Source organism: Neofelis nebulosa, chromosome 3 (genome assembly GCF_028018385.1).
Source record: "Neofelis nebulosa isolate mNeoNeb1 chromosome 3, mNeoNeb1.pri, whole genome shotgun sequence".
Classification (NCBI taxonomy): Eukaryota; Metazoa; Chordata; class Mammalia; order Carnivora; family Felidae; genus Neofelis; species Neofelis nebulosa.
The window spans coordinates 466,443-487,781 of record NC_080784.1 but is presented as its reverse complement, the minus strand read 5'-3'; the positions used below and the strand labels follow the sequence as shown (position 1 = coordinate 487,781).

The 21,339-nt window shown below is 41.9% G+C and overlaps 1 long non-coding RNA gene across 1 annotated transcript in view; it reads right to left on the bottom strand.

Annotated features, from left to right (window-relative positions):
• Positions 1 to 19,090: 19,090 nt before the first annotated feature.
• Positions 19,091 to 21,339, bottom strand: part of LOC131506286 (uncharacterized) — a 162,221-nt gene continuing 159,972 nt past the window's right edge. The window contains exon 3 of the long non-coding RNA XR_009258830.1: positions 19,091 to 19,460. This is a non-coding gene — a long non-coding RNA (uncharacterized LOC131506286). The remainder of the gene's footprint in view (positions 19,461 to 21,339) is intronic.

The following is a 21,339-nucleotide window of genomic DNA, read 5'->3' as shown; positions in this document are numbered from 1 at the left end:
GGCTGTTGGTATGCAGTTTTATTTAATTTTTTTAAACATTTTTTAAATGTTTCCTTCTTTCTTTAGAACACACAAAAGTGAGGGAAGGGTAGAGAGACAGGGAGAGAGAGAATCCTGGCCATTCCTCACACTGTCATGGCAGGGTCCAAGGTGGGACTCGAACCCATGCACCGCAAGACAATGTCCTAATCTGAAATTAAGAGTTGGACAGTAAACCGACCGAGCCACACAGGTGCCCCAGCAGTTTTCTGTTTTAATGGAGGCTGTATCTGGTTTTGAAATCAGGGTAATGATGGCCTCATAAGATAAATTTGTAAGTTTTCCTTCTTTTTTATTTTTTGTAATAATTCGAGGAGAATACATATTACCTCTTCCTTAAATGGATGGTAGAATTCATCAGTGAAGTCATCTGGCCCTGAACTCTGGCGTTCGGGGAGATTTTTTTCATTACTGATTTGATTTCTTTCTGTTTTCAGATTTTATGTATCTTCCTGTTTCAGTTTTGGTAGTTTGTGTGTTTCTAGGAATTTGTCCACTTTTCTCAGAGTGTCCAATTTGTTGCATATAGTTGTTCATAATATTATCTTCTAACAGTGTTTTAGTGGTGTTGACTGTTATTTCTCCTTCTTATTTGTAATTTTATTTATTTGAGACCTTTCTCTCTTCTTTGTGAAAAGTCTGCCTAGGAGGTTTTCATTTTGATTACTGTTTTCAAGGAATCAGCCCTTGGTTTCATTGATTTAGTTTAGTGTCTTTTTGATTTCTATATTCCTTATTTCTGCCTTAATCTCTATTATTTCCTTCCTTCTGCTGTTCTTCTTCTCATTCCTTCAGTAGTAAGTTAAGATTGAGATTTTTCTTTCTCTTTATGGTAGGCTTGTACTGCTGTATACTTCCATTGTAGACTGCTTTTGCCACATTCCAAAGGTTTTTACCAGTGTATTTTCATTTCCATTTGTTTCAGTGTATTTTCTCATTGATTTCCTGTTTGACCCATTCATTTAGTAGCATGTTATTTAACCTCCCTTTATTTGTGGCCTTTCCCCCTGTGTGTGTGTGTGTGTGTGTGTGTGTGTGTGTGTGTGTGTGTGTGTGTAACATCAAGTTTCCTAGCTTTGTGGTCAGAAAAGATGCTTGGTCTGATCTCTGTCTTTGGGTACCTCTTGAGGCCTGATTTGTGACCTAGAATGTGATCAATTCTGGAGAATGCCCCATGTGCGCTTGTAAAGAATGCGTACTCTGCCATTTTAGTATGGAGTGTTCTGAATATATCTGTTAAACCCATCTGGTCCAGTGTGTCATTCAAAGCCGTTGTTTCCTTGTTGATTTTCTGTTTACAGTTTCTGTCCATTGATGTGAGTGATGTGTTAAAGTCCTCTACTTGTTATAATTAATGAGTTCCTTTATGGTTGTTGTTAAATGTTTTATATACTTGGTGGTTGCATGTTGGGTGCATCAAAATTTACAATCATTAGATCTTCTTGTTTGGTTGTCCCCTTTAGTATGAGATAGTGTCCGTCTTCATCTCTTGTTACAGCTTTATTTTTTTTTAATTTAAGTCTTAGTTGACATACAGTGCATTCTCGGATTTGGGAGTAGAATTCAGTGATTCATCCCTTACATACAACACCCAGTGCTCATCACAACAAGTGCTCTCCTTAATACTCGTCCCCCATCTAGCCCAGTGCTGACCCATCTCCCTCCATTAACCTTCACTTTTTTTCTCTAATATTAAGAGACTCATGTGGTTTGTTACCACTCTTCTCTTTTCCTGCCCCCTTCCCATGTTTTCATCTGTTTTGTTTCTTCAATTCCACATGAGTGAAATCATATATTTGTCTTTCTCTGATTAACATATTTCACTTAGCATAATATATTCTAGTTCCATCCACATTATTGCAAGTGGCACGATTGATTTCATTCTTTTTGAAGCTGAGTTATATTTCACTGTATATACATAATGATGTATTTATGTACATATATATGAACATACGCATATGTACATATGTGTATACATGCATACACACACACACACAAACATACACACACCCCACAACTTCTTTATACCTTTATCAGTTGATGGATACTTGGGCTTTATCCATAATTTGGCTACTGGTGATAATGCTGCTATAAATACTGGGTGCATGCAATGTCACTATAAGGTATTTACCCAAAGGGTACCAAAATAGAGTCTCGGTTTTAAAGTATATTTTGCTTGATATAAGTATTGCTACTGGCTTTCTTTTGACATTATTGGCATAATAAATGTTTCCTCATTCCCTCACTTTAAATCTGCAGGTGACTTAAGTCCAAATAAGGCTTTGTAGGCAACATCTAAATAGGTGTTGTTTTTGTTTGTTTGTTTGTTTGTTTGTTTGTTTGTTTTGTCCATTCTGACGCCCTACTCAATGTCTTTTGATTGGAGCATTTAGTCCATGTACATTCAGAGTAATTATTGATAGGTATATATTTAGTGCCATTCTACTAGTTGTTTTGCCATTGTCTCTGATGTTTTCTCTGATCTTTTCTTGTCTAACACTTTTGGTCTTTCATTTCCACTCAAAGAGTCTGATTTAAATATTCTTTTCTTTTGACTGGTAGTACATTCTTTACTTTTTAAAAGTATGTCTTCTTTTTTAAAATTTAAGCCCAAGTTTGTTATCTTATAGTAGGATACAGTTTCAGGATTAGAGTTTATTGATCCATCAATTACAATATACATACACTGCTCATCCCAATTGCCCTCCCCAAAGCCCATCACCCATGTAGCCCATACCCCTATTCAGTAACCCTCCAGGAACCCTGAGCTTCTTCCCTCTATTTAACAGTCTCTTATCGTTTGACTCCCTCTCTGTTTGTATCTTATTTTTGCTTTCCTTTCATTATGTTCAACTGTTGTATTAAATTCCACAGATGAGAGAAATCCTGTGATGAGTGTCTTTCTCTGACATATTTTGCTTAGCATAAGAAAGTCTGGTTCCACCCACTTTGTTGCAAATAACAAGATTTCACTTTTGATCGCCGAGTAATATTCCATTGTATGAATATACCACAACTTCTTTATCCATTCAACTGTCAATGGTCATTGGGCTCTTTGCATAATTTAACTATTGTTGGTAATGCCGCTATAAACATTGGAGTACATGTGCCACTTTTAGTCAGAGTTAGTGTATCCTTTGGATGAATACCTAGTTGTGCAATTGCTGGGGCCTAGTGTAGTTCTATTTTTGGTTTTTGTAACGAATCTCTGTACTATTTTCCAGAGTAGCTACACCACTTTGCATTCCCACCAGCATTGCAAAAGCCTTCCCTTTCTCTGCATCCTTGCCAACATCTGACATTTCCTGAGATGTTAATTTTAGCCATTCTGATAGGTGTGAGGGGATATCTCATTATGGTTTTGATTTGTATTTCACTTATGATTAGTGAAACTGAACCTCTTTTCAAGTGTGACCAAACTGGATGTCATCTTTCTTAAAGTGTCTCTTCATGTCTTTTGACCATTTCTTCACTGGCTTATTTGGCTTTTGGGTGTTGAGTGTGGTAAGTTCTTTATAGATTTTGGATACTAACCCTTTATCTGATATGTTACCTGCAAATATCTTCTCCCATTCCATTCAGTTGCCTTTTAGTTTTGCCGATTGTGTCCTCTGCTGTGCAGAAGCTTTTTATCTTGAGGTCCCAATAGTTTATTTTGGTTTATATTGCCCTTGCTCCTGGAGACATCACAAGCAAGAAGAAGCTGCCGTCAAGATCAAAGTCAAAGAGATAGGTTGCCTGTTTGTCCTCTAGGATTTAGATGATTTCCTGTCTACATTTAGATCTTTCATTCATTTTGAGGTGTGTGTGTGTGTGTGTGTGTGTGTGTGTGTGTGTGTTGTGTGTGTGTGTGACAGAGAGAGAGAGAGAGAGAGAGAGAGAAGTTTAAGAGCATAGTCCAAACTGAGAACAAACTGAGGGTTGATGGGGGGTGGGAGGGAGGGCAGGGTGGGTGATGGGTATTGAGGAGGGCACGTTTTGGGATGAGCACTGGGTGTTGTATGGAAACCAATTTGACAGTAAATTTCATATATTAAAAAATAAATAAAAAAAAAGAGCATAGTCCAGTTTCATTCTTCTCATTGTCAAGTTTTCCCCTATCATTTGCTGAAGGGACTCTTTTTTTCCTTTGGATATTGTTTCCCGTTTGTCAAAGACTACTCAGCCATATGTTTGAGATTCCATTTCTGGGTCCCCATTCTGTTCCTTTGATCCATGTGTCCTTTTTTGTGCCCATACCATACTGTCTTGATGATTGTGGCTTTCTAATGCACCATAAAGTCCAGAATTGTAAAATCTTCAGCTTTGTTTTTCCTTTTCTTTTTTTTTTTTTTTTAATTTTTTTTTTTTTTTTCAACATTTTTAATTTATTTTTGGGACAGAGAGAGACAGAGCATGAACGGGGGAGGGGCAGAGAGAGAGGGAGACACAGAATCGGAAACAGGCTCCAGGCTCCGAGCCATCAGCCCAGAGCCTGACGCGGGGCTCGAACTCACGGACCGCGAGATCGTGACCTGGCTGAAGTCGGACGCTTAACCGACTGCGCCACCCAGGCGCCCCTGTTTTTCCTTTTCAACATTACTTTGGCTCTTTGGGGTCTTTTCTGGTTCCGTACAAATTTTAGGATTGTTGGTTCTAGCTCTGTGAAGAATGCAGGTGTTATTTTGATAGGAATTGCATTGAATGTGTCAATTGCTTTGGGTAGTATTGACATTTTAACAATATTTGTTCTTCTCATCCATGAGCATGGGATGTTTTTCCATTTCTTTGTGTCTTTTTCAACTTCTTTCATAGACGTTGTATGGTTTGTTCTTTTAATTTTTTTTAATGTTTATTTATTTTTGAGAGAGTGAGCGAGTGAGAGTGCATGAGCAGGGGAGGGGCAGAGAGAGAGAGGTGGACACAGACTCTAAAGCAGGCTGCAGACTCCAAGCTGTCAGCACAGATCCTGTCACGGGACTCCATCCCACAAATGCGGGATCATGTCCTGAACTGAAGTCGGCACTTAACCGACTGAGACACACAGGCGCCCCTCTATTGTTTTAAGTGTACTGATCTTTTACCTTTTGGTTAGGTTTATCCCTGGGTATATTATGGTTTTCAGTGCAATTTAAATGAGATCAATTCTTTGATTTCTCTTTCTGCTGATTCATTATTGGGGTATAGAAATGCAATCAACTTCTGTATATTGATTTTATATCCTGAGACTTTCCTGAATTCCTGTATCAGTCCTAGAATTTTTCTGATGGAGTCTTTTGGATTTTCCATGGAGAGTATCATGTCTGTGAGCAGGGAAAGTTTGAGTCCTCCTTGCCAACTAGGACACCTTGTATTTCTTTTTGTTGTCTGATTGCTGAGGTTAGGACTTCCAACAGAATGGTGAATAACAGTGCTGAGAAGGGACATCCCAGTCGTGTTCCTGACCTTAGGGGGATAGCTCTCAGTTTTTCCCCTTTGAAGATGATATTAGCTGTGAGACTTTTGTATCTGGACATTCTCATGTTGAGGAACGATCCTTCTATCCCTCCTTTCATGAGGGTTGTTTTTTCATCAAGAAAGGATGCTGCTGGGGCGCCTGGGTGGCGCAGTCGGTTAAGCGTCCGACTTCAGCCAGGTCACGATCTTGCGGTCTGTGAGTTCGAGCCCCGTGTCGGGCTCTGGGCTGATGGCTCGGAGCCTGTTTCTGATTCTGTGTCTCCCTCTCTCTCTGACCCTCCCCCACTCAGGCTCTGTCTCTCTCTGTCCCAAAAATAAATAAAAAAAAAACGTTGAAAAAAAAATTAAAAAAAAAAAAAAGGATGCTGCTGCATTTTGTCAAACGTTTATTCTGCATCTATTGAGAGGATCATGTGGTTGTTATCCTTTCTTTTATCAATGTGATGTATCACATCAGTTGATTTGCAGATATTGAATCTGTTGTGCATCCCAGGAATAAATTCCACCTCATTGTGCTGAATAATTCTTTTTATGTATTGTTGGATCAGGTTTGCTACTTTTGTTGGGAATGTTTGCATCCAGCGTCATCAGGGAAATTGGTCTGTAGTTTTCTTTTTTAGTGGGGTCATTGTCCAGTTTGGACTCAAGGCCAAGCTGGCCTCATAGAATGAGTTTGGAAGTGTTCCTTCCATTTCTATGGCCATGACCTTATCTTGTTTTTTCATTTTGGATGCATTCCTCTTCTCTTGGCATTTTGGCTGAGTATTTGCCTTCTCTCTGTTACCAAACCTCATTGTGTTACCTGCCTGTGAGATGAATGGCTTTATGAAGAGGAGGTCATCTAGTGTCCAGGGACTCACACATCAGGGAGTGTCTGTGGGGTGTGTTGCATGCAGTGTTTTGTGTTCTGGCTGCACTATCCCTCAGGCCAGTTGTATGGGCAATGTATGGTCCTTGGCCAGAATGTGCAGAGTTTTATCTAAGTCTGCTCTGATCTGCTTGTTAAATGAGACTTGAAACGACTTCCACTTGAAGTGAAGCCCTGCAGAACTGTCTGGTCAAGAGAGGTGGTGTGGTCATGGCCTTCCACTAGTCTTCTGGGGAATGGGCCAACTCCATTGGGACTGAAGAAAGCTTGAATGATCTAGAAGGCCAGTATCGCCAGAGCACAGGAAGGTGGGGTTGGTGTAAGCAGCTTGGGCAGCCAGTGTGGGAATTGCCTTGTTTCCAGCAGATGACTCTGAGTTTATGCTGGGGAGAGGTGGGGCGGGAAGAGCAGGGAAATGGCACCACGCAGCTCCTCTGTCCTATCTTTTTGTCCCCTCATTGTGAACACTGCTTCTCAGGGATGCTTTCCATGATGAGTGTATGATCTCCCCACGGTGTGCAACAGGTGTTGTACAGATCACTGTTTCCATGCCATCTGCCTGCAGATTGTTTGCTGCCTTCTCTTCAGGAGTAGGCCAGTGCCCTCATGGCTGTATTCCATCAAGCCTGCTGACCTTTAAAACCTCACATATTCGGGGTGCCTAGATAGCTTGGTTAAGTGTCTGACTCTTGATCCTGGATCAGATCATGATCGCGTGGTCATGGGATTCTCTCTCTCCCTCTATTCCTGCCCCTCCCTTGCATGTACTCTCTTTCTCTCACTCTAAAAATAAATAAACTTAAAAAAATTAGTGGCATGGAATACCTTATTTAGGCAAGACTGCCTCTGAGGGGAATGGCAGGGATGTATGAGTTAAATTTCCAGCACTGACTAGGAAATTCTTTGCTGACTGGTTAAAGGTTACATTCCTGGAGGAATGTAATTAGGTTTAGTGACATGGGGCTTTAAAGTAAGTAACGTTGGGCCTGTGATTTTTCTTAACATTCCAATCCCAAATTTTTACACGCACAATTTTTTTTTTATTAAATGTATAGCCCTAAATAATATTTTAGGAATCTACTGCCAGCCCAATGATCATATCCTGTGAAACTGTGGCCATCTTCTAATCATAGGTGAGGATCAACTCTGTGGCTCTAAGATCTTTGTGGCTCTAAGTTACTTTGATCTATGTTACTAAGATCTTTGTGAGTCTAGGTTACAGCTGGCCTTCTGAAGTCTTTGACCCAGGGACCCCCAGCCAGGTTGCTGAGCCATCACAGGCACAGAAGCACCTTTTCCAAGTCACCTCTTCCCAGAGCGTTTCCCTCCTGTAATTCTGGGTCTTACCCTTTGGCAAGTCACATATCCTCATGCAAACATGTCAGAGTGGCCCAGAGAAAGCTGCTTGCCTGTGACTCCCCACTCATGGTCACATCTCTTTCTTCTGAAACCCCTTGAACTCCCTATCGTTTTTCCAGTCTTGAATATCTCTTTGATATGGAAATATTTTATTCTCTTGTATTCCTGCTAAAAATATGCCTGAAAATATTAAAGCAAGGATTCTTTACAATAAGTGAGCCAGTCACAATGATCCATCTGGCCATGTGTATATTTTTATTTTTGACAATGTTCAGGCATGATGTGAAGTACATCCTGTAAAATCTGAGTATCATTCCTTATCTAGGATAACCACCTTTATGGAAATCCATTCAATGCCATGCTCATTCAAGATCAGAAAAACACTTAATTTACATACCACATAATACAGTGGTATATACATACGTTATTATCTTAAAATATGTAAAGTAGATGTTTCTATGAATTGTATATCATGCATTCAGTTTTCTGTACCATGAATACTATTATTTAAATTAAACAATAGTAAGAACAACAAGAATAGGTACATGGCCATCACTAGGAACTAATACTAGAACTAGTCATATAATATTATGTGTTGAAAACACAAAACCATGATTACTAATAATCTTTTCATTCGTGATGGGTTTCCAGTTACCAGAAAAATTGGGAAGGTATTACTGAGTCTCCACATACATCAGATTGCTTTCTGACTATTGATGTCCTATGAGTTGGTACATAATCACAATCAATATCCCCAAGAGATATAGTAGTATGAAGTAAAATTTATATTTGTATTCAGATTGCTTCAGTTTTAACCTCTTCTATCTGAGACTCATCCCAGCTGGCACATTACAGTCATCCTGTCTCCTTAGGCTCCACTTGGCCATGACGATTTTTAGATTTTTCCATATTTTTCATAATCTGCAAAGTTATGAGGGTACGTTTTTAGAATGTATTTTGTAGAATGATCCTTGTTTGGGATATGTCTAATGTTTGTTCAAATGCTTAGGCCAGAGTTACCGTGTTTTGGAGCAGAAGATCCAGAGGCATAATGCCATCCATAATCATCACTTCACATAAAGGTTGTTTACTCTGAAGATTGGAATCTTTTTTGGTTCCATACAAATTTTAGGACTGTTCCCATTCTGTGAAAACTGCTGTTGGTATTTTGATGGAAATTGCATTAATTGTGTCAACTGCTTTGGGAAGTATAGAAATTTTCATGATATTTGTTCTTTCTATCCATGAGTATAGAATATCCTTCCATTTCTTTGTGTCATCTTGTAGTTCTTTCATCAGTGTTTTACAGTTTTCAGAGAATAGGTCGCTTAGCACTTTGGTTAGATTTATTCATAGATACGTTATTATTTGGTGTACAACTGTAAATGGGACTATTTTCTTAGTTTCTCTTTCTACTGCTTCATTGTTGTTGTCTAGAATTGCAACAGATTTCTGTACAATGATTTTGTATCCTGTGACATTGCTGAATTCATTTATCACTTCTAGCAGTTATTGGGTACACTCCTTAGGGTTTTCTATATATAGTGTCATGTAATCTGCAAAGTGTGTAAGTTCCACTGCTTCCAGATTTGGATTTTATTTTATTTTATTTTATTTTATTTTATTTTATTTTATTTTATTTTAATTTTATTTTATTTTTACTTTACTTTATTTTATTTTACTTTATTTTATTTTGTTTTGTTTCATTTCGTTTGTCTGCTGGCTGTGACTTGGACTTCCAGTGATATGTTTATTAAAAGTGGTAAGACTAAACATTGTTGTCTGCTTCCTGACCTTAGAGGAAAAGCTCTCAGATTTTCCCCATTAAGGTTGAGTATAACTACAGGGTTTTCATAGATAACCTTTATTAGTTTGATGTATGTTCCCGGTAAACCTACTTTAGGGGGGTTACAATCATGAATGGATGTTGTACTTTGTCAAATCCTCCTTTCTGCATGTATTGAAATGACCGTGTGGTTCTCTTCTTTTAACGTTTCTTAATTTTGAGGGAGCGTGAGCAGGGGTGGGGCAGAGAGAGAAGGAGACACAGAATTCGAAGGAGGCTCTTGGCTCTGAGCTTTCAACACAGAGTCTGACGCGGAACTAGAACTCACGAATCATGAAGTCATGACCTGAGCTGATGTCAGACTGTTAAAGGATTGAGCCACCCAGATGTCCTGATCATATGGTTTTTATCCTTTCTCCTGTTGATATATTGTATCACATTGATTGATTTGCGAATATTGAACCACCTTTGTAGCTTGGGAATAAATCCCACTTAATTGTAGGATATACTTACAGTTGTTATATCTTCTTTTTGGATTGTACTCTTTACTGTTATATAGGGTCCTCCTCTGTCTCTTGTTATGTACTTTTTTTAAGTGTATTTTTTCTGATTCAATTATTGCTACTCCAGCTTTCTATTGACATTCAATTGTGTGATGTTTCTCTATCCTCTCACTATCATTCTTGAGGTGTAAAATGGGTCACTTGTAGGCATCTAAATCTGTTTTGTTTTTTCATCCATTCTTACACCCTACGTCTCTAGATTGGAGCATTCACTCCATTCACCTTCAAAGTAATGATTGATATGTATGTACGTATTGTCATTTTATTGTCTGTTCTGTTGTGGTTTCTTATGATTTTCTCTGATCCTTTCTTGCCTTTCTTTCATGTTTTGCTTATTTTATTTAGTGATATATTTTGATTTCTTTATCTCTATTCTTAGCATATTTATGACTGGTTTTAGTATATAGTTACTGTTAGATGTTTATATAACCTCTTCGGTATTTAGCAGTTTGTATTAAATTGATGGTCATTTACCTTTGCACCCATTATTTTCTCCTCCCTAGGTTTTTGGTAGATGTTATTATATTTCAAATCCATTTCTCTGAGTTCCTTACTTGATTTTTTCCAGAAACTTTCATGTTTTACTTGATGTGTCTTCTACATCTATACTGTCACTGTTGGTCTTGCCTTTCGACTCAAAGAATCCCTCTTAATATTTCTTGCAGGACTGGTTTAGTGGTACAAACTCCTTTAGTTTTTGTTTGGGCAAGTCTGTGTCTCCTTCATCCTGAATGATAGCCTTGCTGTATAGAGTATTCTTGGCTGCTGATTTTTCCATTCAGCACTTTGAATATGTGATGTCACTCGCTTCTGGCTTGCCAAGTTTCTATTCAGAAATCTGTAGCTAGCCTTATGGGTCTTCCCTTCTAAGTTAAGGACTCTTTTGCTGCTTTTAAGAGTTTTTTTTTTTATTGTCACTGTAATTTGCAAGTTTGGTTACAATATGATTGTGTGTTGGCCTGATTTTGTTGATTTTGATGGGATTTCTCTAGCCTCCTGTAGGTGGGTGTTTGTTTCTCTCCCCCAGTTAGGTAAGTTTTCAGGTATTATTTCCTCAAATAAATTTTCCGCCCCATTTTCTCTTCCTTCTGGGACTCGACAATATGAATATTATTATGTTGGCTGTAGTCACTGAGTTCCCTTAGTCTCATCTCACGTTGCAGAATTCTGTGCTCTCTCTTTGGTTCAGTGTGACTAATTGCCATCACTCAGTCTTTGATGTCACTAGTTTGTTCCACTGCTTCTTCCATCCCTCTGTTCATTCCAGCAAGCGTGTTTCTCCTTTATTGTGTCCTCAACGTCTACTGTGTTATATCTTATCTCTATGTCATGGGTCTCACTGTTCTACTCATTTCACAACTCCAGTGAGTATCCTTATGATCATCGCTTTAAGTTCTTTCTCAGATACATTACTTATATCTCTTTGGCTTAGATCTCTGGCTATGGCTTTGACTAAGTCTTTCATTGTGGATAAACATCTCTGTGTGTCCATTTTGTCTGTCTCTCTGGCTCTATTTCTCTGTGTTAAGAAACTCAGCTGTGCCTTCTGCTCTTGAAATTAATGATGTTATGAAGAAGAGGTCCTGGAGTCCTCAGCAGTGCATGTCTCCATTTATGGGACCTGGACCTTCAGGGGGATATCATATGGGTATTGCTCATGGCCTGCTGTTGTGTCTGGGTTACTTTTCCTTTTAGCGCAGGTGTCTGCACTTATTACGTGCCTGTTGTGGGCTGTGCTTGCTTGCAGTGGTGTTAGTGGGACCCAGAGAGACCAGCTGTGGGGTGTTATGCCCGCTGGGTAACTTGGGAGCAGGGCAGGAGTGTTAACAAAATTGCACAGGGCTACTAGTCCTATGCCAGGTTTCCCGATATCCTTTGGTGGCTGGGGGTTGTGGACCAGCGGTGGAAGCTAGGGGCTTGAGGATATGCACAGAGTGTGTTGGTGCCTGGGGACATGTGGCTGGGTGAGACAGATGAGGGTGTCTGGATGTGCACAGCTGGGTGAGGTGCAGATGTGCACAGCGTGCTATGGCAGCTATGCATGCAGCTTGTCAGACAGGGTGCCCTTGTTGTTTTAAGAATGGTTGCTCTGAGACCAGCAGGCTTGGTGTTGTGAATTCCCCAGTGAAACTTTGGCACTGGCGCACGGCCAACAGGTTAGGTAGCAAGTGTCTGTGCAGCCTCACCCTCTGGTGGATGCTTCTATGGTTATTCTTGGAGGCCGGGGGAGAAGAATGGTGCCTGTGAGCTCCCTCATTATTTGAGAAGTCCCCCAACACATTCAGGAATCAGCATGAATACATCTGTCTCCTGTGGCTTCGGAATTGTGTAAAATGACATGTTTACATTGCCTCTCTACACAGGCAGGGATCTGGCTACCACTCATCCTCCTGGATCACCCAGTGCTGGGTCAGCTGACCTAAAAAGCTTCAGGATCTAAACTCAAGAGAATTCAGAACTTCTGGGTTTTAATGCCCAATGTTATGGAGATTAGTCTTCCCTGTGTAAGCTCCCTGGTGTGAGGGCTCACTTTTTCTGCCCATTCTGCAGGCAGCCAGACTCCTTTTCTGACCTTCCTAACCTTTCTGATGCAGCTTCTATTTAGGTGTGGAGTTTGTTCTGCCAGTCTTTGGATCGATCTCTGGTTCATGGACTTGGATGTGGAAGTTATGTAGTTGAAAACATGGGACAGGGTGAGCTCAGGGTCCTTTTACTCTGCTATTATTAATTTTTGAAATGTCTTATTATTTTTGATTTTTGAGACATGGGCAGACAGACTCCTATCACCCATTCACTTCAGGATTAGAAAAGAACATTCCCACACTTGCTTCTAGTATTTTGTGCTTTGAGACTCTCTTTAATGAGGTATAATTTACATAAAACAAATAGCCTCAAATTAAAGGGTATAATTTGATGAGACTTGATCTCATGGGTACAGCACCATGAAATCATATGGTTTCTCTCTAAACCTTAAATCATGATCTCTTTGTGTCTAGCGCTAGTGTTGCTTTTGAGTAAGGAATGTGTGTGTGTGTGTGTGTACATACACATATATATTTACGTTTTCAGATATTGCCTACGTATCCGAATGCCTGCACTGGGGTACCTACCTCCTTTTCTGATAGACTGTATTCCCGTAAGTATTGCAGTCGGTGTACCTTTGGACTTTATCCTGTGTTGTATCTTTCAGTCTATTCACTTAATTTCATTGCAGTTCTTCAATGCTGAGGGATTCATAATTGGATTGATTTTCACTAAATGGTACGAGTGCAGTTCCAATCATGACAGAAAACACGTGCTTCCTGTGTTAGGTACTTAAGAGCAAGGCAGATAACGTGGGCACTTGAGCTGAGAATGTCACTCTATTTGCCAGCCCTCTTCCCTTCCCTGGGAGACAAGGATCTCTTTTGGTCACTCAGAAATGTCGGTGAAGTCAGCAGAGAAGGGTCCCTTCTCTTCTCTTCCGTTTGTCTCTCAAACTCCCTGTCACTACCTTCTGCCTGTCCCTTTCCCTGACTCAATCTCCCAGACCCACTGCTCCACTCCAGCCATAATCAGAGTGTCCTCCAACTGTTGGCCTCTGCTCTGGCCATCGCTCAGTGAGGAAACTGCAGGAGGATTATGTAGTTCATGGGTCTGATCAAGAAATCTCTGCTCCTCAGAGTCCTCCTACACGTGGTGCTATCTGTGGAGACCTGGCATCCTGGGCGTGGGTCTGACCCTCACTCCTCTTCACAGTCAATGCTGGTCCCTCATCCTTCTTCACCATTAGAACATAGCCATTTCCTAAGGACAGATACCTGTCTATCTGACCCCAAGGCACCATGGAGTCAGGGAATATTTCCAAAATAATTGAGCATAAGCACCCCATCAATCTAAATATAGGAAGTTTCCATCACCCCGGAAAACTCCCTCGTGCTCCCCTGCACAAAGGGTGATCTTGCTTCTATCCTCCATCACCACCATTTCTGCCACTTTGTTACCTGTGTGTACAGGAACCCCACTGTGTGCACTCGATGGGGGAGTGAGAGCAGATGGTCCCAGAAGCAGACTGTGACACAGAGACAAGACGATGAAAGGTGGATTAGGGGACAGTAGGAAGGACAAACTGTAGGGTGCATCATGGGCAGGGAAAGCATTTAGGTAGATCTGACATCTTATTAAAATGTGTATATAATCACCATAGTCTTTCACCGTGCACAGTCCTCTTCAAATTTCAAAAGATTTGTCCTATACGCAAACAGATTTTGGTTTTTTTCCCTGTGATTTTATGTTTTCCTACATGCATTCTGTCTTCTGTAGTTTATCTGTGGCATCAAATGAATACTTTAGTGTGTGGCTGCATCTGTGAGATTACGTGTACTAGAAAATGATTGTCTTCAGATCTAGGTCTCTGAATGTACACATTCTCATAATTATCTTTTCTTTCATTGTGTGACAAGGCCCAAATTTTAATAGAAAAACGAGGGACTTATTTTTCAAAACAGTGATTCCCACTCCCTGAGCTGAGTTGTTAACAGTCTTAGTTTAATGAACTCCCGTGACCATCTTTTTTGGAGGATCATTGTGTGGAGGTATCTTAATTGAAACTGTGAGAAGCATGAGGGGACACTTCCCAGAGATTTTGCAGATGCTTTATGCACTGAATGTCTTCTTTTTCTCTTGTTCTTAGAAACAAATATTACCCCTGTTTTCACAGATAACACAGCTGAGGCTCTGTGTAGGTCCCACTGAGAACTGGTATTAGGGCTGAGACCGCAGGAACACAGGCAAAGCCTCAGGATATTGTGAGAGAAGTTTGAGGAGATGCAAAGCTATAGTCAGGGTGATGACAGGGGTCCAGCAGGGGTGGCATCTGGCCAGCTCTGAACTGTAGGTTGACTCAGGCTGAAGGCCAATGCAGGCACTCAGCTGATCTAGATTCTGTCTCCACTTTGAGTCTCACTGAGAGATATGAACTTGGGCATACAGCATTTTCATAAGACCAAGTTAAATTCCCCATATCTCCAGGGTTTTTCCCCCCACAAATATCCAGAACCTTCAGGAAAATCCAGGGAGACAACAATCTTTTTAGATGACTACCTGCGTGCACTTTGGCAACACACTGACATTTTGGAGATGAACACTGCATTGTGCACTGAGCGATCCCACATAGCAGTTCTGTATGGACCTCAGACTCCCTGCTCAGGCTGTGGCCAGGAATGACCTCCAACTGCATCTAGCTGACTCCAACACCCTCCTCTCTGCACCTCCTCAAACTCTGCTTACTGTGTTCAACTTCCCTTCTATTCCTGTATGATGCAAGGTTCCCCCGTTTTTGTACTGGATCCTTCACTGGTTTTTCCATTATGGTGATCACAAGGTCTGCATCATTTAATGACTGTCCCTCTTTCACACAGGAAACCTGATGCTCTAAAAGTTAGGGGGGGGCGCCTCATTCTTTACAGAACTCAAAACACTGTGTCTCCAAAATACGCACCAGTACTGCTGATACGTCTGCTTTTGTGTAAAACATCCTCTTTCATTTGACAAGAGAAACATATAGCTCACTGTATTACAGGGACATGACACTGTCCATTGTATGTATGTCCTGAGAAACTTGAGATATGCTACAGTGTCCTCAGGCAGTTTGTAGTTGGATTGCCAAGACTCACAACCATTGCTACATCATTGCCACAAAGTCAATCGTGAAGAAGATGAATATACTTTACCAGCCACTCATCCAGTTCAGGTCATCTTAACAAATATAGTAGATGGAGGATCTGGTGGAGGAGGGGGATGTGGCCTATAGCCCATGACTGGTGGTGAAGAGTGGTCCATGGGGTACAGCCTGCGAGGCGATCCTGGGAAAGGACCAGGCCTTCTTGCATACAAAATAGCCTGCAGAAAAGAAATGAGAAGTATGTTCATAGGACCAAACAGAGCGCCAACACCAGCAAAAAGTGGAAACCCAAAGAAGCAGTGCTCATATCCTACTAGCTTCCCCACCACCAGGTTCCAAGAGGGCAACAGCAGCGCCAAAATCTCTACCCATACTTTGGGTTCCACTTACAGCTTTGGGGTGGGGAATGGATGTGATTGGGATAAACTAGTGTCTCCACGTGTCTGGAAAGGTAGAAACAGCAAGGGTCCTTGTCCTAGAAGATTTATAGACTGAACCCCAAATTAACAAAGTAGCATATTCCAGATAGGAAGACATCTGTGTCCAGGATCACCATCCACCCTTCATCCCGCTCCACAACAGAGGCTGTTTATGGTGTATCTGAAGAACTACAGAATGAGAAGGAATGACAATGCCAGTGTCCACACATGGAATCATAGCCCTCGTGGCTCAAAGCTCTGCCTCTAAGCCCCTGCCTGTGCCCAAACTACTTCTGTCCCGACAATGGGTTCTCCTCCTCTCTGGAAGTGCTATCCATGGGCACAGAGACACATGGGGAGATGGGGATCCTGAGGGTCTGCAGAGGACCTGGGAAAGCATGTTCTTAGAGAAACGGGTAACCTATACATGTTAGTTGGGTTCAGCTAATTTATTTTACTTCAGAGGTACTTCTCAGCTTAAGTGTAGTACTTTGCAGGGTAATTGTGTCCACTGGAGAAATGAGCTGAATATCTAAAAGGCAAAATTAACACAAATGCACTTTGATGTCTGGTGTAAGTATCCATGTTTTAGCTGTACCTGTGACACAGGACACGAGAGAACGTGCTCATGTGAACACAAGTGAAGGACACGGTGGGGACTTGCCACACAAGTAATTTTGAATTTTTTCTCTTCACAACTTAAGTTTCAGTGCATGTTTTCTATGACAAATATGCCACATCTTATAGTTCAGAGTATTTATGCCCAGGGCACACCTGAAGGGATTCTGGGCAGCATGTTTACCAAAATGCTGATGGGTATGAAATTTACTTTGTCTAAGACCATTCTAAATGACACATACAAAAATAAAAGTTGGAGTGAAGGGAGTTCGCCTTTTCAAATTGTAAGGATACCCACAGATTTTTCTGACCACAGTAAAACCCTCGATAGAAGGAAACAGGAGGGGAAGAAACAGCAAGAGCAATGATTCCACATTGAGGAAATCCACAAAGAATGAGGCAAGGTAGGAGACTTCCAAGTGGAGTGTGGTGTCATCCTCCTTGATTTATTCCTGGAAGACATTGGAAAAGCCCTATGGTCCCCACCCTTAGGCACGCTTAGCTGCTCACGTTACCACAAACAGATGCCAGGTGGAAAACAGGGAAGCCCGAAGACTCGGGAAGCCCGAAGCCTGAAAACCAAAAAAAAGGTTTTGCATTTGGGGAAAAAAACAAAAACAGCAGACCTACCGTACAACACACAAACCAGAGACAATGGCAGGAGAGTGTCCTGTACAGAAGGATGTGGCTGTCTGTAAAGACTTAGAACTGAAAATGGCCACAACATTTACTTTGTGCTTCTTGGCGGTTCTGGCAGAGCCTGTGTCGATGTCACTCTTGGGTGTGACACCTGCTTCTGGACCTGCAAAAAGCCCTAGAAGGGATGGAGGTTTATTCTGATTTGAGTAGACTGTTTGGAGATCAAAAAGAAAACACCCTCCCCTCATACTTCCGACAACTTAAACTCTTTGCCCCAGTCAGATCCCAAATCACATGCACAGGGTATCCCACATGCCTCCAGTGATCCCCAAGAAAAACTTGAAGAACCATCCCGTATAACTTGATGAACACCCCTAAAAGCCCTGATTCAGATGTATTCATCATTCATCGAACAACTATGGATGGCTTGGGGCACAACTGGATGGACATACGTAACGTTGTGCCTCAGGCCTCACAGATCCCAGCACGTGGACTGTGTACAGGGCATTTCTGCTGAAACGCTATGTCTGCTTTTCTGCATATGGCCCCATTCCTTCTCCTCAAGAGACACCTGTACCAACACATGGTGGGGGGAAATGACAAAGATGAGATCCTAAGAAACTTGAGGAATGTGGTAATGCCAACAGACACATTCCCCTTGGATCACAATGGTCTGTGGTACTGCCTCTGCACCTTGGCCCAAGACCTAACAGCAACAAAAATAAGGTGAGTGTGTTGTACAAGTCAACTTCTAGTGCTCAGATCATCTTACCAAGTGTTGCAGGTGGAGGGGTTCCGGGTGGCCTCAGGGCCACCAAGGTTCAGGAGGTGGACGTGCCTAATTGTTCATGGGGGCGGGGCGTCTCTAGGATACGGCATGCAGAATCGTCCCGTTAACGGAAGAAGTCCCCAGGATCCAGACTGCCCTGCAGAACAGAAGTGACAGCTACATCCATATGCCAGAGAAGAGAACCAATACCAAAAGCAGCTGTAACCCAGAGTAGAATGTGTCAGCACCTGCCACCTTCTCTGCCACCAGGATCCAGGAGAGTAGCATCAGTACCTGAAAACTGTCCCCGCCACTGGATACCACCTACAGCTTGGGGTAGTAGATGCAAGAGGTTAACCTACTGCCACCACACATCACTGCCCATGTCTGCGGAAGTAAAATGGCAAGGGTCCTGTCCTAGAGGGTTAACAGAAGTAATTATAGATTAATGAAGTAGCATTCTCCAGACAGGCAGCCATCAATGTCCAGGTTCACCCTGCATCCCTCCTCGATGGCGACTCCAGATGCTCTGCTTTTGGTATATTAAGAACACAAAGGGGCGCCTGGGTGGCTCAGTCGGTTGGGCGGCCGACTTCAGCTCAGGTCATGATCTCACAGTCTGTGAGTTCGAGCCCCGCGTCGGGCTCTGTGCTGACAGCTCGGAGCCTGGAGCCTGTTTCGGATTCTGTGTCTCCCTCTCTCTCTCCCGTTCACGCTCTGTCTCTCTCTCTGTCTCAAAAATAAATAAATGTTTTAAAAAAAAAAGAACACACACAAAAAAATGAGTGGGAATAAACGGCTCATATTGTGCTCATGGAATCACAGCCACTCCTGGCAAAAAGTTCTGAAGCCGGACCCTCACTATGCCTCCTCTGCTCCTCTCCCTGAGAAAGGAGTCTTCCCTCTTGAAGTGTTTTCAAAGGCCTCTGAGACCTTGGGAGTGGATGATGCCTGGAATCTTTCAGGGGAACGAGAGTCTTCTGTGAGGAACAAGTTACTTGTGAATGTCTACAAAGCTCAGATGAGTTCATATTAATTCATAGGGAATTCTGACTTTAAGCATACTACAGGACACAGAGTAATTATGTGCAACAGAAAAAAGAGGGAGAAATTCACATAACAGATTTAATGCATGTGTTTTGGTATAAAACTCACGGCCTGTGAAATTATGACCTGAGCTGAAGTTGGACGCTTAAACGACTGAGCCACCCCGGTGCCCCTTCTGTAGCTATTTTCAAATTTTACCTGCAGCTGCCAGCTGATTCTTCTTTGCCGCCAGTTCACAGTGTCACTTTCAGCTTCCTAAGATGGGAAAGATATATACACAGTAAGGAGGTCCAGAAGGTCCAGAAGATCCTCCTTTTTACCTCCCAGCACTCTTGAAGGCCTATGAAAATATCCCTTCCCCCACCTCTCTCATAAATGCACAGACTGACAACGTAATCAGAGAAATGAAGTGAACATCCCATTTAAGTTAAAGAAAATTAAACTGTCTCTGCCACGTCTCTGCTATTGGAAATTTCTAGTTCTCTGTTTTCTCTCCTTTATCATAAAGTCATCAAATAACATTGTACTTTGTGCCTTCCCAGTGTTGGTCTTTTGTTTGAGATGGTGAAGACTCATTTCATCAGTGAGTGAAAAACCATATCTGACCAACTGTACCCATTAGGATGAAGCAGGGATCATCACTAGTCTTACACCTCCATGGGGAGCCCTGATTCTCAGTCCAAAAGTTGTACCATGACACAGGCAATCACCTGAAAGACGACCTTCCAGGATATGGTTTCACTAACATTGCAGCTCACTCCCAGACATCGCTAGAGTTCAGGACTGCAACCCCTGCCTCAGCCTTCAAAAGACCAATCTTAGAAAAACATCATCTCCTGACATACAACCTGATATGAACTGTCACAAATTTGGGTTTACTTCCAGGAAACAGATTTCAGATGGAAAACTCTCAACTTCATGGAGTCAAATCTACTTTAACAAGACTCATTCCATTGATAGTGAAGGCACCAAAAGGCAATGCTTGGCGTGGCTGGGTTGCCCTCAGACTATTTTCTTTGTGGTGTTGATTGAGACGGTTTCAACTTGACACTTGATGTATTCAAGAATGACATGCAAAATTGAAAATCTCTTAGAAAATGACACAAAAGCCCTAGACAGAGAAAGGCACATGCATTTCCTTCTGGCCTCTCAGGCAGCCCTGCAGCAAATGCTTTCTGGAGTGTTTGTAATGTAGTGGCTCTGTTGTAAGGGGTTGAAGATAGAGAGGTGGTCAGGGTGCTGTATCCACTCATAGAAAGAGCTTATGACTTAACAAGATGCCAGTGAGATAGAGCAAGCCCTAACCCCAGCTGTGGGAAGGACGAACATAAAGGTGAGTCTCCAGGGAAGAGAAGGAAGACTTCACTTTCCAACATGAGTGAGGGACTCTAAAGTACCCCATATCCTCCTGAGAACAAAAGGAAATACTGTACAAAGGAGGAAACATGTGACTGAATGCACCAAATATCTAACAACCCCACGAAGACACACAAGACCAAGATGGAGAAGAAGGAAGCCCAGGACAAAGCCACCCTGGCAGTTGGACCCAAACTCCCTAGGACTCATCATTGATGTAGGGGGCATACATTTGAATGGCAAAGAAGCTGAACAACTTTATGGGCACAGACTTAGAAGTAAACAAATGTAGTTCAGGGGCGGCCAGCAAAGATGAGCCCTAGTGAAGCTGCAGGCTTTGGTCAGGACTCAGAAGTGTTACACTTAAAAACTCAGGGGACAGGAAACAACTTGAATTTCTGAGGGATTGGGCCTGCAGTGAACAATCTCATTGGTGGAATGGATGCAGGGATCCAGTACTGCTAGTACCCCTACCCACTTTCCAGAAAGCAACTTCCATTGTTTCTGCAGCAAGATAATTCAAGTTTTTTCCCCACACGTTTTTGACCCATGTCTGGTCCTGAACAAAAATGACCTAACTACTGGGTGAAAAACAGTGTGATGCGACTGAAACCTACAGGATAATGTAGGTGGATCCAGAGTAGATCCAGATATTAAGGTTATTAATGATGGTACCTTCCCTCTTCCACCCCAAATATATGACACAATGTGTGACAAGCACTTAGGACAGAAAGGAAAATGCAGGTTATGTTACAGAAAGCAAGATAGGAAGGGAAGA